Source organism: Sarcophilus harrisii, chromosome 1 (genome assembly GCF_902635505.1).
Source record: "Sarcophilus harrisii chromosome 1, mSarHar1.11, whole genome shotgun sequence".
Lineage (NCBI taxonomy): Eukaryota > Metazoa > Chordata > Mammalia > Dasyuromorphia > Dasyuridae > Sarcophilus > Sarcophilus harrisii.
Window position 1 is genome coordinate 302,270,206 of NC_045426.1, and position 14,767 is coordinate 302,284,972.

General features: G+C 34.4%; 1 protein-coding gene across 5 annotated transcripts in view; it reads left to right on the forward strand.

The window, feature by feature from the left end:
• The first annotated feature begins 257 nt into the window (after window positions 1-257).
• MRTFB (myocardin related transcription factor B) overlaps window positions 258-14,767 on the forward strand; it is a 240,255-nt gene continuing 225,745 nt past the window's right edge. For 3 of the 5 annotated variants that reach the window (XM_031944439.1, XM_031944460.1, XM_031944454.1), the window contains exons 1-2: window positions 259-314; window positions 6,186-6,243. The gene's annotated coding sequence lies outside the window, so the exon portion shown is untranslated. Of the gene's footprint in view, window positions 315-675; window positions 695-6,185; window positions 6,244-14,767 lie in introns of those variants that run through there. The other 2 variants (XM_031944470.1, XM_031944448.1) reach the window with 2 other exon arrangements.

A 14,767-nucleotide genomic window follows, 5' to 3' on the forward strand; every position in this document is an offset into this window, starting at 1 on the left:
ATTTTAAATAACTGAAGGAAATACTAAATTTCAGTTAGAGTTTAGTGAAAATAAGTACGTTTATTTCCCCCCCCATCCAAGCTCGGGTCTGTGGACGCCAGGTTAAGCGTCTCTGTAAAAGGACCAGGGTCTCACGGATACAGGTGAGCAAAGATCCCACCTCTCATCCCATTTTAGATTGCAATCCCCTACTCCTACGCCCACGCACCTAGCGCCCCCCACCCCGCTGCCTCCGCCCCCTGAAGGGCGGGGCATATGGCGAAAGGGGGCGGGCGCACCCTGCACCGCGTGCACCTGCGCTCCCACTTTCTCGGGTGAGTTTGGGGGAGGGAAGGAATAGGATGACCTGTGGTCACTGGGATGCAAACGGGGAGGGTACGGAGAAGGAGAGTGGTTAAGAGCCGGGGGATAGCGGAGGGAAGGAATGGGCATTGGAAAGGGAAATTGTGTGCTTTGGGTGGGGGGGTTTGCCCGGGGACCCCTGGGACCCTTGCATTGTGGGGGCTTAGGGCCGCGCGAGACTCGGGCTCCGCCCCCAACGCCCCGAACGCCTCGGCTGGGCCGCGGGGACTGGGAGGGTGTGCGTGGGGGGGGCGATGAGAGACCCGGGAGGGAGCGGAGGGAGGAGGGGGAGAGGTCTCGCGAGATCCCGCGGCGGCGGCGGCGACGGCGTCGGCCGGGGGTGGCCGGGGAGGTGAGTTGGAGGCGGCGGCAGCGGCGGTTAGAGACTGGGGAGGGGGCGAGCATCGCGGTACAGGAGGTGCTGTGGGTTCTCACCGCGCGTGGCCTAGGCGGCGCGGGGGGTGAAGGCGTCGGCTTGGGGGAGGGGAACAATTACCCGTTTTCCTCGTGGCGGTGCCGCCCTCCGCCCCCACTGTAGTCCCCTCCCTCCTTTCTATTTCCCTCAGCGCCCCGGAGCTCCTTGGCGGGTGTGTGGGACCCCGAGGTGGGCGTGCTGACCCCTAGCATCCCCTTTTCTTTCCTGCCCCGCTCTCTCCGGGGATTGGGCCTCCCCGGCGGATCCCTTCGCTCGCCCCTCCCCCCTCCGTGCCCCGATGCTGCCGACACCCCTTCTCTGTGTGTATTGGGGGGGGGCTTCCCGAGACGCGACGCCCCCTCCTCAGTCATTCCATCTTAGTTCGTGCGAGTCACAAACTTTTCTGCTAAATGACCCAATAGGGCCATACCATTGTCGAGATTTGGAATTGGATGTGTGATTTCCCTCGTACAGGGAACTCCTTAGTGAGGAAACTCCCTCTACCAGCGCAGATCGGCACCTTCTCGGCAACATGTGTGTCATTTTTATGTCATATACATGATTTGCAAATATATGCATATAAATACACACTCGTGTTTTACTATATAGATACGCGTAGGAAGTTGCCCAAATCACATAGGATGTATTTGAAGTGCAAGTTAAACCTAGGTCTTCCTGGCTCCAAGGCCATCCTGGATCAACCACTATTTTTGTCATTATTACTAACTTTATGCACGTTTCTACACTGAGAATTGACTGGGCAGGCCGGGTAACGGCACAGTTGCATAGGATTGTCCTCGGGTTTTTTGCTCATCAAGCAGCCAGGGTCAAGCAACTTATTTATCTGATGTGGGATTTTTTGAAACCCACCCAAAACTATGCCAATGTTGACATCCCTTTTTTCTCGATGAAGATGGGGTACATACATACATACTGGAGGGATTGGTACTTGATGGGGACTGTTGTCGATATCAACGACTGGAATGTGGAGGAAGGGAGGGGATCTATAAAGTGGAATTCTACGGAAGATCCTAGCAAATGAAATGCAACAGTTCCCAGCTTATTTCAGATCTTTTGAATAATCTTCCAATTTTATGTTATCTTTTTTGTTAGGAATTAATAAGAGAATTGGTTTTTAAAAACCACTCAGGAATGCCAGCTCAAAAATGATTGTCTCACAAATATTCAAAAATTGTTTATAAACTCTTTTTCTGTTGTCTCCTTAAGGGCAGACTTGGAAAAGGCCCATCTTCCTACATTGGCAAAATGGTTTCTACATAGAGTGCAAAATTATCTCATGCCATTTGGCTTATTGGAAAATCCACTATGATTGGACATAGAGCAAAGAAAGAACCAGAACACAAAATTTTAATTGTCTTGTTAAATTCCAAATTTATTCATTTGCTTATTTTAAAAATTATCTTAATACAATAAAATTAATTTTTTTATACCTTTCCTGCCTTTTCTGAGAGGGGAAAATTAAAAAAAAAAGGTATAATTAAATAAATTTATCTGGTGATGGTGGTATTTATACAATTTAAATATTTAAATCTAAATTGGAAAGTTTTCTTTTTTGAAACTGAGAAAAGGTTGCTACTTGCTTGTAGATATTTGTTTATTGTTCAGTGCCTTGTTATTTTTTGTAGCTATGTTGTTGCAAATAATATCTTAATTTTAAGATTTTTAATTTTAAAGATATTTTAAACAGTGTATAGTTAAATTGAATACTTTTGAGTTGGAAAGTAATTGAAGTTGAGAACAATTTATTTCCATTACTTGTAGCTAGCCAGTACCATTCAGTTACAGGAAGGGAGGGAAGGAGGATATCATATTACTTCTACTTAATGCCAGTTTCAACATTAATCAAATGATAATTTTGTGAACATAATCACAGCACTGTATGCTGTGGATAGGAATAGGACAGGCAGCAAATGGGAAATTTGTGGCTAACTTTTATAGTGATCAATTTCAATGAGTATATCCAGGTTTTGCTTTGTGCAGATGTATAATATTTACAATCCATGGCACCTGAAATCGATCTCAATATTCTGAAAGTTTCCTGTAGTGGTTTTCCTCCATTATATCTATTAAAAAATTGTTTTCAATATTTGTAGATGTATGAATCATTTTGGAAAATGTTCACAAGAAAATAAAATACTTAATAACTTCTTGGAAAAAACGTGTGGCTAATGTGTTTTGAGGTAAAATTAATAAAAAATGTAGATAAGTGGTTATATTTTTTTTTCATTTTCAAAAATCCAGAGACTTGTAGGACATCAACCAGTGTACATATTCTTAGAGGATTGAATCCTTATCATATATGGACTACTTTCAAAAATTGTATTAAGCAATTAACAACTAGTCTTTTTTTTTTTTAATTTTTTAAATGAAAATCATAGGTCCTTTATTTAGAGCTGGAAGGGATCTTAAAGATCAGCTCCTTGGACTTCATTTGCAGATGAGGAAATTTAGGCCTAGAAAAATTTGGTGTTTTGTCCAAAGCTTAGAGAGAATAAATGACCAAGCCAGAAATTAACCTAATTCTTCTGAATGCTCTTTCCAATGCAATAAGAACTAGGAGTTTTGTTTTTAATCTTTCTGAAGCACATAATCCACAGGAGGTTTTGTGGTCTTTTTTACAATTATCTAGCCTGTTGAGGTGCTTCAGCTTCTGGTGTCATTTTTATTCAAGTATTGCTTATAAATGATTTTAATGAAGTTTATATGTACCCTAAATCCAAATTACTAGGTATTCCTTTACTTAATGTTACTTCTTTTAATAGGCTCTCTTTGCTAAACTGTATATTTTTTGATCCCTCCTCTCCCTACCAAAAAAAACAAACCCATCAACAATAAAAGATATATATTTGTAAAGGGAAAGAAAGTACAAATGAAATCATAGAATTTAAGGACTGATAGGGACCTTGAAGATCATCTAGTTGAAGTCCCATTTATTTAGATGATAGAGATTAAAGTTAAAGATTAGTGGCAGAGTCAAAACTAGGACTAGATATGAGGTACTATGAATGAGATTCTAAGGATATCAAGTTATAATACCAAATACAATTCTTGACATAAAGGCTAATGTAGAAATTCAAAAGGAAAATTTACTTAATCATTTTCCCAGCTTTTGCCTTTTCATAATCTGTCATTTATTTTAGTTGAATTTTGGAGTCTTTAGTTAGCCTGCATAATTTTTTGTAGATAGCATTCTGTTCCTTTACCTCCACAAAATGAATCAATCATCAAGCATTTACTAAGCACCTACCTGTACTTGGTACTTTACTGGAGACATGAAGGCAAATGTACATATGATTTGTAAATACAAAGACAAATATATACAAAATATATACACTGATTTTGGAGCAAGGCGAGATGCTAATAGATGGGGGGTTGGGGGAAAAAATTCACATTAAAGATATTGTCTGAGCTGAGTTTTTAAGAAAATTGAAGAAGTGAGATGGGATTGTGATCTAGTCTTCAAGAATAGCCAGTATAAAGGCTAAAAAATAGAATGTCTTGGATGAAGAGCAGTAAAACCATAGAGTTTATGTGAAGGGGAATATCATAATGAGAGATTGGAAGGATTGGTTGGAGATGGATTGTTAAGGGCAATTAATGCAGAGGAATTTGTCTTTGGGACTAGACATAATAGGGAATCACTGGAATTTGAGAAGTCACTTTTTATGTGAAGTTCAGATAACAGAACTTGTCACATAGCTTTTTTAGAAGAGAGAGAAATTATTATAACAAGAGATAGAAATTTTAGACTAGCCTGGCAGTCTAAAAGAATATCAATACACTGTTGATTTCTTCATTCATAGCAATCATTAAATATTTATTAAGCATCTACTTTGTACCAGACAGTGCATAGATAAAGCAGCCATAATACTCAGTTTCTATGGTGCATACTTGCTTCAGAAAAGTCCCTGACATGTTTAAAATTGCTTTTCAAGACTAGTCTAATAGCTATTCCAAGGTACTAAGAGCTGTTAAGAAGCCCTCCGAATTTATCTTTTTGAATTGTCATGTTTTCAGGAACACTAAATCCAGAGAAGATATTCAGGAGTCTTTCAATGTGTCAAGGACAAAGCTCTCCCTCCAATCTCCCCCCTTCCCCCATTGATATGTTTGATGTTTGTACCCCAAGCTAGATTCCCTCTATGTTCTTAGACAAGTCAGTCATCAGCCAGACTGTGTGTCTCTCCTTTGCAAATAAGCAGACTCTCCTATTTTCATAGTCTTGCAGTTCCCTGATAAAAGAATGAGACTTGCTATTTCCTTGTTCCTTCCAGTTGGGAGTGGTTTTGTCCTTTTCTTTGCCTTTACTGTACCTGTTTCTTCTCCTGCCACACCTCTTCTTGTTTTCTCCTCCTTTTGTACTGTCATAAATATGAAAACTTCTGTAAGGACTGTGAACTCTTTAGGTTCCATGTGCATGTTCGAATTTTTTGCAATAAACTTGGTTTTCACGTAAGTTTTGTGATGTGGTGATTGCCCATTGACAGATTTCGTTAATTTAAGCAACTCCCCATAAGGAAATTTGTCTCCTAAAGCAGGTTCTTGGCAATTTACAATCCTAGAATAATGAGAAGTTAAATGGCTTGTCTAAGGTCCTAGAGTATAGATTAGACTTGAAATTAGGCCTTTCTGGCTTCAAGACCAATTTTCTTTCCACTATGCCTTGGTGGTAGGTACATACTCAAAAAATTATATATGTGCTCTTTCTCTATAGAACATAGATTCATAGCATGTTAGAGCTGAAAGAGACTTGAGTTACTTAGTCTAATTCCTTCATTTTACAAAGAATTCTGCCAGCTAATGGCTCCTAATTACCACTCCTGGAATATAATTATACACATATATTTATAGATGGGCAAATTGATTACCAATGGAGATGACCATCTATAAATAAAAGTTTTTGAAAAGTCACAATTATGAGAATGATAATTTCTGTGGGGTAGCTTAGTTGTAGGGTCAAAATTTCAGTTTGGCGATCAAATCTATCTCTAGTCACCCTGATTTATAAAATCTGGTCACTGGATTCAGATGGCTCTGGAGGGGAAAGTGAGGCAGGTAACTTCGGAAAGCCCTGTCTCACTTAAATCCAATTCGCTTGCATATCATGTTATCACCTCCCTAAAGTCATAATCTTCAAGAATGAAGGATAAACAATAACAGAGTTTAATGTTTTAACTAGTATTGTTTTATATGTGCCTTATATGTTTAAAGAATAATTGTTGCTCTGTGAACTTTTGAGCATGTAAATGGCAAAATTGCTTTGAAAAATACTTTTGCTTTGACCTTCTTTCAGTTACACTAACATTAAAAAATGAGTAGTAAAAAAAAAAGTAAAGTTTCTTACATTAAAATAGGCTTTGCAAATCTTAATTTGCATTCTTTTTATGAGGATTCTTACTTTTTTCAGATTCATAATAGATGTGCTAAGAAGAATGTAACAGAAGAGAAACTTTAATTGTGTTCAGGTGAGTTAAATAGTTTTAAAATAAATATTAAAAATGAATCAAATTTCAAATTTTTTATTCTCTTTTTTTGACCTAGTTTTCCTCAGCCTCTGTATGTGGGGGGCCCACAAGATTTATGTCTTAAATATTGGTTTTAACATTAAAAGTGTAATCCTAAAGAATTGATGGTGATGGGTGATAGTGCTAATATAAATAAACCATTTTAATGAAATAAGCTGGCTTTCATATTTTATATTATCTTCACCAAATATTTAGATATATTGTAGTATCAAAATATAAACCAAGGCTTTAGAATTCCATTTACTTCTTTGGTAATTTTTACCTGTATTATTTAATTCTGGTAGAGTTAGAACATGAGCCAAATAGAGTATTCTTCCTTCGGAATTATTTTTAACTGGCCAGCATTCTAGTTGAGAGAAAATATTATTTTTCAGAGAACATTTTAATTTGTGTACTTTTTCCATATAAAATATTACTTTATTGAAAACATGATTCTCATTTGACAGTTCTAATTATTTTTATGTCGAATGCTTTGTTACATAGTTTTTTGTTTTGTTTTTCAAGAAAGTTGAATTCTTGATTATATTAATAAATGCATTCATTGCTCCTTAAATACTTGGTTTGTTTCATCCCTTTTTGAAATTTTAGTGGTCTTTTGTTTTTAATATCACACTAATTTCTGAATCGATCTCTTCCACAAATAGTGAACCTTCCCGTTTAAAAAAAAAAGTTCAACAAAGCCACCTCTGCATCAATCACATATGACTGGATATGCAGTAATCTGTACCCATTGCTCTGCACCTTATCTATGAAAAGCAGTGGTGGCTCTTATTTTAAATAATTAGTTATGATTGTGTTGCATGCTGAAAGTCTTTGCATTTGTAAATTTTATGAACTATTTATTCACTAACATGAGCCAGAGTCCTCTAAAATATTCAAATTCTAGAACTGCAGATAGCACTGATTTTACAGTATCACATACGTATAAGATTTACAAGATTACACTTTTATATTGAAAAAGCTTTGTGGTTCATTTAAGTTTATGTATGAAAGTTTTTTAGGATTGTAGATTTTTACCATTTATTGATATTTTTGTTTTACACCATTATATGCTTTTACTTATGTTTATGTGCAGTTATCTAATAAACTCACTTTCTTATGTAAAACATTTACAAACCACCGTTTGCATAGATTTTATTTTGGTGTAGGTCAAAATTAGTCTTGTCTATGCACAGAGCTTTAATTTGGATACTGTTTTGTAGAGTTGTCATCTTTATCACCTTACCCTTCCTCCATAATAAACTTAAACAGTGGGTTTCTGTTATAATTGTAGTAAGATGTGATTGTCTTTTAGATTATCCCTTAATGTCTTTTTATAAAAATGAGAAATTATTATGATATTTTGATTTGAAGGAGAAAACAATTATATTTTCATAATTATGCTGACTTTTCTCTTTAGTAATATTTTTTTGATAATATTCAATTTAGGCTACAGCATTTTTTTCCAAAATTATTATTTTTTTTTTTCCTGAGGCATTTGAGGTTAAGTGATTTGCCCAGAATCATACAGCTAGGCAATGTTAAGTGTCTGAGGTCAAATTTGAACTCGGGGCTTGTGCTTCAGACTTCCTGACTTTAGGGCTTGTACTCTATCCACTGGGCCATCTAACTGCCCCTGAATGTATTTTTAATATACTTGTATGAAAGGAAAAAAAGTGAGTATCCAAGTTATGCAAGATGGTGTGTCCTTTCATAAATGTAGTCATTAATTTGAGAAATCACAATGTTCATCATCCTGTATTCACCTTAAGGACTTTTTAAAAAATCGGGGCCAATTTGAATCTGTGTATATATGCTGTTGTGGAAAATATGATTTTAGATTATATGGAAAAACTTATCCAAAAAAATTTATGGTTTAAATTTTAGTAATATGCTACAAGGATATAAAGGCGAGCAAAGAATTGCCAACATTCTACATGAATGTTACAAATGTGTGCCCTGTATCCTGCTAGTTAAAATTTTCTGGCTCTTTAAGCTGGGTATTTACAGCCAAAATAAGCAGAGGATGGAACAATTTATCTGGCTTCTTTTTAGCAGTATAGTCTTCTCTTGTTTTGGCCAATTAAGCTCAAATTTGGAAGCATAAACTAGAATTAGTTCTAATTAGTATATAATTGCCTTCATAAATAATTAAGATACTTTAATATTTAATTCTGTTTAGTAGATTGAACATTTTGCTAAAATCTTGTATTAAGTTGTTTAATATACTCTTTTCTTGAAGAGGTACACAAAGGTAAATTTCACTCTCACCTATTAGGGATTTTTCCCATTTTCAATTAATAAGAGTACAAATTAATGAGGATTTTCTGTTGTATAATCTATACAAGGACAGCTAGATGGTGAAATGGAGAGAGTACAGGCCTGAAGTCAGGAAGACTATCTTTCTGAATTAAAATCTGAATTTATTTATTAGCTGTGTGACACTGGGCAAGTCACTGAACCTTATTTACCTCAGTTTCCTCATCAGTAAAATGAGCTAGAAAAGAAGCCACTTCAGTATCTTTTCCTAGAAATCTTCAGAAATTTCCTAGAAATCATGAAGAGTTAGACATGACCAAAATACAATAGCAATCTACAGGAAATTGCCTATATTTGGGGAGAGGGAGAGGGAGGAAGAGAATTTGGAATTCGGAATTTTAAATTGTTAAAATTTGTTTTTTATGTAATTGAGAAGAACATTTCTTAAAGGACCAAACAACGAGGGTTTGCTATATTTATATTTACTGGATTGTTTATATGTGATGCAACACTAACAATATTGTATCAAAATATTTCTTTCATATTTATTTTTACAAATGTTTTATTGATGCTCTTTTTAAAATCCATAACTTTAATTTCTCAATCATCTCTCTGCCATTTCAACCCTGGTTTGTAATAAATATTGAACAAAAGAGATTGATGCATTGGCAATGTCTGTAAATATACTAATGTACTTATTTTACACTCCATTGTCCCCCATTGTTTTGTCACTAAGAATAAGGCAACCTTTCCCATTATATCCTCTGATGCCATATTTGATTAATGCATATTTCAGAATTCTGAAATTAGATTAGTACTCTTTTAGTCATGGCATAAATTATTCCCAGTACTCTGTATCAGTTCATATAATCTTCCCATAGTTCTCTGAATTCTTCATATTTGATTTTTTCTTGATGATAATCTATACTTTTTTCAACCATTCTCATTCTCAAAGTACCTTACATACTTTGCTTCCAGTTCTACTGCCATTATAAAAAGTACTGTTACATTTTTTTTGTACATTATGAGGCATTTCCCTCTGTCTTTGATTTCATTGAGGTATTTTTGCCTTGTAGTGGTGTCAGTATGTCACAATATATACAGCTTGGTAATTTTTAGTTTAATTACAAATCATGTGCATTAACACTTCATTTATGTGTCTGTCTTTCTGAAGTTTTGCTCTTGTTTATTATCTTTGTCATCTTTATCAGTATAATGAATGTGAACTGATACATATTTTGCAAAATCTCCAAAGCCTTGAGTTCTTAATTTTCATTTTCAGCAGTATTTTCTCTGATGCTGTATGTATAGAGATAAAGCATTTATTAAGAACTATGCATGAAATGCGGAATATGCAAATTTGGAGCAAGACAATCCTTTTGTTAATTAATTTACATTCTAATGGAAGAAGACCACACATAATGGGGAGATCTAGATGGGTTAAATACCTAGGCACTTTATGTACTGTTTAAAAAATAATAGCCTTTTATTTTCAAAATATATGCAAAGATAATTTTCATCATTCATCCTTGCAAAACCTTGTATTCCAAATTTTTTCTCCCTCCCTTCCCCTTATCTTCTCTTCTAGACAGCAAGTAATCCAATATATGTTAAACATGTGCAATTCTTCTATACACATTTCCACAATTATTATGTTGTATAAGAAAAATCACATCAGAAAGGGAAAAAAATGAGAAAGAAAACAAAAAGCAAGCAAAATACCAAAAAAGGGTGAAAATACTCTATTGTGATCCACATTCAGTCCCCACAGTCCTTCTTCTGATGCATATGGTTCTCTTCATCATAAGTCTTTTGGAATTGTCCTGAATCACTTCATTGTTGAAAAATGATGCGTCCATCAGAGTTGATCATCACATAATCTTGTTGCTGTGAACAATGTTCTGTTGGTTCTATTCACGTCACTTAGCATCAGTTCATGTAAGTCTCTCCAGACCTCTCTGAAATCATCCTGCTGATCATTATAGAACAATAATATTCCATAACATTCATATACCACAACTTAATCAGCCAATCCCCAACTCATAGGTATCCACTCAGTTTCCAGTTTCTTGCCCAAAGAAAGAACTGCTAGGAACATTTTTTGCACATGTGGGTTCTTTTTCCTTTTTTATGATCTCTTATGCACAGTTTGATAGCCATTTGGGCACAGTTCCAAATTGCTCTCCAAAATGGTTAGATAAGTTCACACTTCACCAACAATGCAGTAGTGTCCCAGTTTTCCCCATATCTTTTCCTACATTTATCATTATCTTTTTATGTCATCTTAGCCAATCTGAGAGCTGTGTAGTGGTACCTCATTGTTGTCTTAGTTTGCATTTCTCTGATCAGTAGTGATTTAGAGCAAGTTTTTTACATGACTAATAATTCATTTTTCAATTGTAGAATGGCTTTTATTCTTATAAATTTGAGTCAATTATGTATTTTAGAAATGAGATCTTTATCAGAACTTTTGGTTGTAAAAATTTTTTTCCATTTTTTGGCTTCTCTTCTAATCTTTTCTGTATCAGTTTTGTTTGTACAAAGACTTTTAAATTTAATATAATGAAAATTATCCATTTTGCATTTTTTACTGTACTTTAGTTCTTCTTTGGTTATAAATTCCTTCCTTTTCCACAAATCTGAGAGGTAGACTATACTTTGTTCTTCTAATTTGCCTATATTATCACTTCATGTCTAAATCATGAATCCATTTTGACTTTATATTGGTATATAGAGTGTTAGGTGTTGGTCAGTGCCTTACTATTTTCCAATTTTCCCAGCTGTGAAATAGTGAGTTCTTATCCTAGAAGCTGGAGTCTGGGTTTGTCAGACATTAGATTGCTATAGTTATTGACTATTTTATCTCATGAACCTAACATATTCCACTGATCAGCTACTATTACTTAGCCAGTACTAAAAGGTTTTGATGGACCGCTGCTTTATAATATAATTTTAGGTCTGGTACAAGGAGGCCATCTTCATTTGCATTTGTTTTTATTAATTCCCTTGAAATTCTTTACCTTTTGTTCTTCCAGATGAACTTTGTTATTATTTTTCCTAATCTTGTAAAGTAATTTCTTTTTTTTTCTTTTTTGCTGAGGCAATTGGGGTTAAGTGATTGCCCAGGGTTGCACAGCTAGGAAGTGTTAAATGTTTGAGACAAGATTTGAACTCAAGTCCTCCTGACTTCAGGGCTGGTACTCTATCCATTGTACCACTTAGCTGGTCCTGTAAAGTAATTTCTTGACAGTTTTATTGGCATAGCACTGAATAAGTAGACTAATTTAGGTAGATTAGGTAGATTTTTATTATATTAGCTTGGCTTACCTATGAGCACTTGTTATTCTTCCAATTGTTTAGGTCTGATTTTTTGTGGAAAATGTTTTGTAATTATGTTCATATAGTTCCTGAATTTGTCTTGGCAGGGAATCTCCCAAATATTTAATATTATTTACAGTTATTTTAAATGTAATTTCTTTTTCTATCTCTTGTGGTTTGACTTTGTTGGTAATATATAGAAATACTGATGATTTATGTGGATTTATTTTGTATCTATAACTTTACTAAAGTTGTTAATTATTTCTAGTAGTTTTTTTTAGTTGATTCTTTAAGATTGTCTGAGTATACTATCATATAATCTGCAAAGGGTGATAATTTGGTTTCCTTGTTACCTACTCTAATTCCTTTAATTTGTTTTTCTTCTCTTATTGCTAAAGTCAACATTTCTAATACAATATTGAAGAGGAATGGTGATGGTGAGCAACTTTGTTTCATCTCTGATCTTACTGGGAATGCTTCTACTTTATCTCCATTACATATGATGCTTGCTGATGGTTTTAGATAGATGCTACTGATCATTTTAAGGAAAACTCCATTTATTCCTATGTTCTTTAGTGTTTTTAATAGAAATGAGTATTGGATTTTACAAATGCTTTTTCTGCCTTTGATTTCTGTTAGGTTGGTTATTGACATAGTTGATTATGCTAATAGTTTTCCTACTAGTGACCTAGCCCTGCCTTCCTAGTATAATAATGCCTGCCTACTTGATCATGATGTATTATCCTCTGTATTATTGGTGTAATCTGTTTGCTAATATTTAAGATTTTTGCATCAAAATTTATTAGGAAAATTGGCTTATAATTTTCTTTCTCTGTTTTGACCCTACCTGGTGTAGGTATCAGCACCCTATTTGTGTCATAAAAGGAATTTGGTAGGACTCTTCTCTATTTTTTCCAAATAGTTTGTATAGTATTGGAATTAATTGTTTTTAAATATTTAAATTTATCTGGCCTTGGAGTTTTTTTTTTATGGAATTGATTAATAGCTTGTTCAGTTTTTTTTTCTAAAATGGTACTATTTAAGTAATTTATTTCCTTTGTTAATCTGGGCAATGTATATTTTTTTAAATATTCATCCATTTCACTTAGATTATAAGATTTATTGGCATACAGTTGGGCAAAAAAGCACCTAATTATTGCTCTAATTTCTTCTTCATTGCTGGAAAGTTCACCCTTTTCGATTTTGATACTAACAATTTGAATTTTTTTTCCTTTTTCTAATCAAATTAACTAAAGGTTTATCTATTTTGTTCATTTTTTCATAAAACCAACTCTTAGTTTTGTTTATTAATTAAATAATTTTCTTGCTTTCAAATTTTATCAGTCTTCCCTTTTATTTTCAGAATTTCAAATTTGGTTTTTAATTGAGGGTTTTTAATCTGTTCTTCTACCTTTTTTTAGTTGTCCACACAATTCATTGATTTCTTTTTCTTTATTTTATTCAAGTAAGCATCTAGAGATGTAAAATTTCCCCTTAGGAGCTACTTTGGCTGTATCCTATAAAGCTTAGTATGTTCTCTCATTATTGTCATTCTCTTGGATGAAATTATCAGTTATGTCTATGATTTGTAGTTCTATCCATTCATTCTTTAGATTTATTGAACTCGGGTCCTCCTAACTTAAGGCCCTATGCTTGTTTAATTCCTTAGTATTCTTTGAAGACTTTAAAGTTCTGAAGGGATACTTTTTCTCTGTTAGAATACTGGTACTTTATTATTACTCACAAAAAAATTACATTTCTAGTTGTCTCAGTGTTTATATTTCCAAGTTTGTGCTCATCTCTGCTCAGTCTATTCTTTTCATCAGAAAACCATTGGCTGTCCATTTTTTTCTCTTTGTAGAAATAAATTCAGCTTTGCTGAGTAAATTCTTCTTGGTTGTAAGCCCATAACTTTCACCTTTTGGAACATTATATTAGAAATAGTAGAAGCTATAAGGTTGTATGTAATCCCAACTCCTTGATATTTGGAACTGTATATTTTTCCTTTACAATTGGAATATATATATATGTATAGGATATATGTATAGGATGATAAGATTTTGTAGCTATTCTATATTCATTTTCTTCTCAGGTTCTAATAGATCTGGATAGTTTTCATTTGTGATTTTTTTGGGAGAGAATTCCAGACTTTTTTTTTGTTTATTTAGGATTTCTATTTTCCAGTTATATGTAAAACAGGTTTTTTTACATTTGTTTTAAAAATTTCGAGTTCTAGATTCTCTACCTTCCTCCCCATTAAGAAAGCACATTTTGTATGAAAATGTAGCAACCCTTTTTGTAGTGGTAAGAAACTGAAAATTGATTGAATGCCCATCAGTTGGGGAATGACTGAATAAGTTATGGTATATGAAGGTAATGAAATATTATTGTTCTATAAGAAATGATGAGCAGGCTGATTTCAGAAAAGCCTGAAAAAACTTACATGAACTGATACTGAGTGAAATGAGCAGAACCAAAAGAACATTGTACACAGTAACAGGATCATATGATGATCAACTATAATGGACTTGGCTCTTTTCAACAATGAGGTGATTCAAGACAATTCCAATAGACTTGGGATGGAAAATGCCATTTGCATCCAGAAAGAGAACTGTGGAGACTGAATATGGATTGAAACGTGATATTTTCACTTTTTTTGTTTGTTTTTTCTCATGGTTTTTTCCAATTTGGTCTGTTTATTTTTGCACAATATGACAACATAGAAATATGTTTCACAATTACTCCTTTCACCTTGACCCTCCTGACCACCCTTTCATCCAGTATGCTCTCTCCTCTATTACTCTTCCCTCCACCACTTCTCTTATCACTTTCCTATAAGTAAAATAGATTTCTTTACCCATATTGAGTATATATGTTATTTCATTCATTTTCCCTCCTCTATATCTCT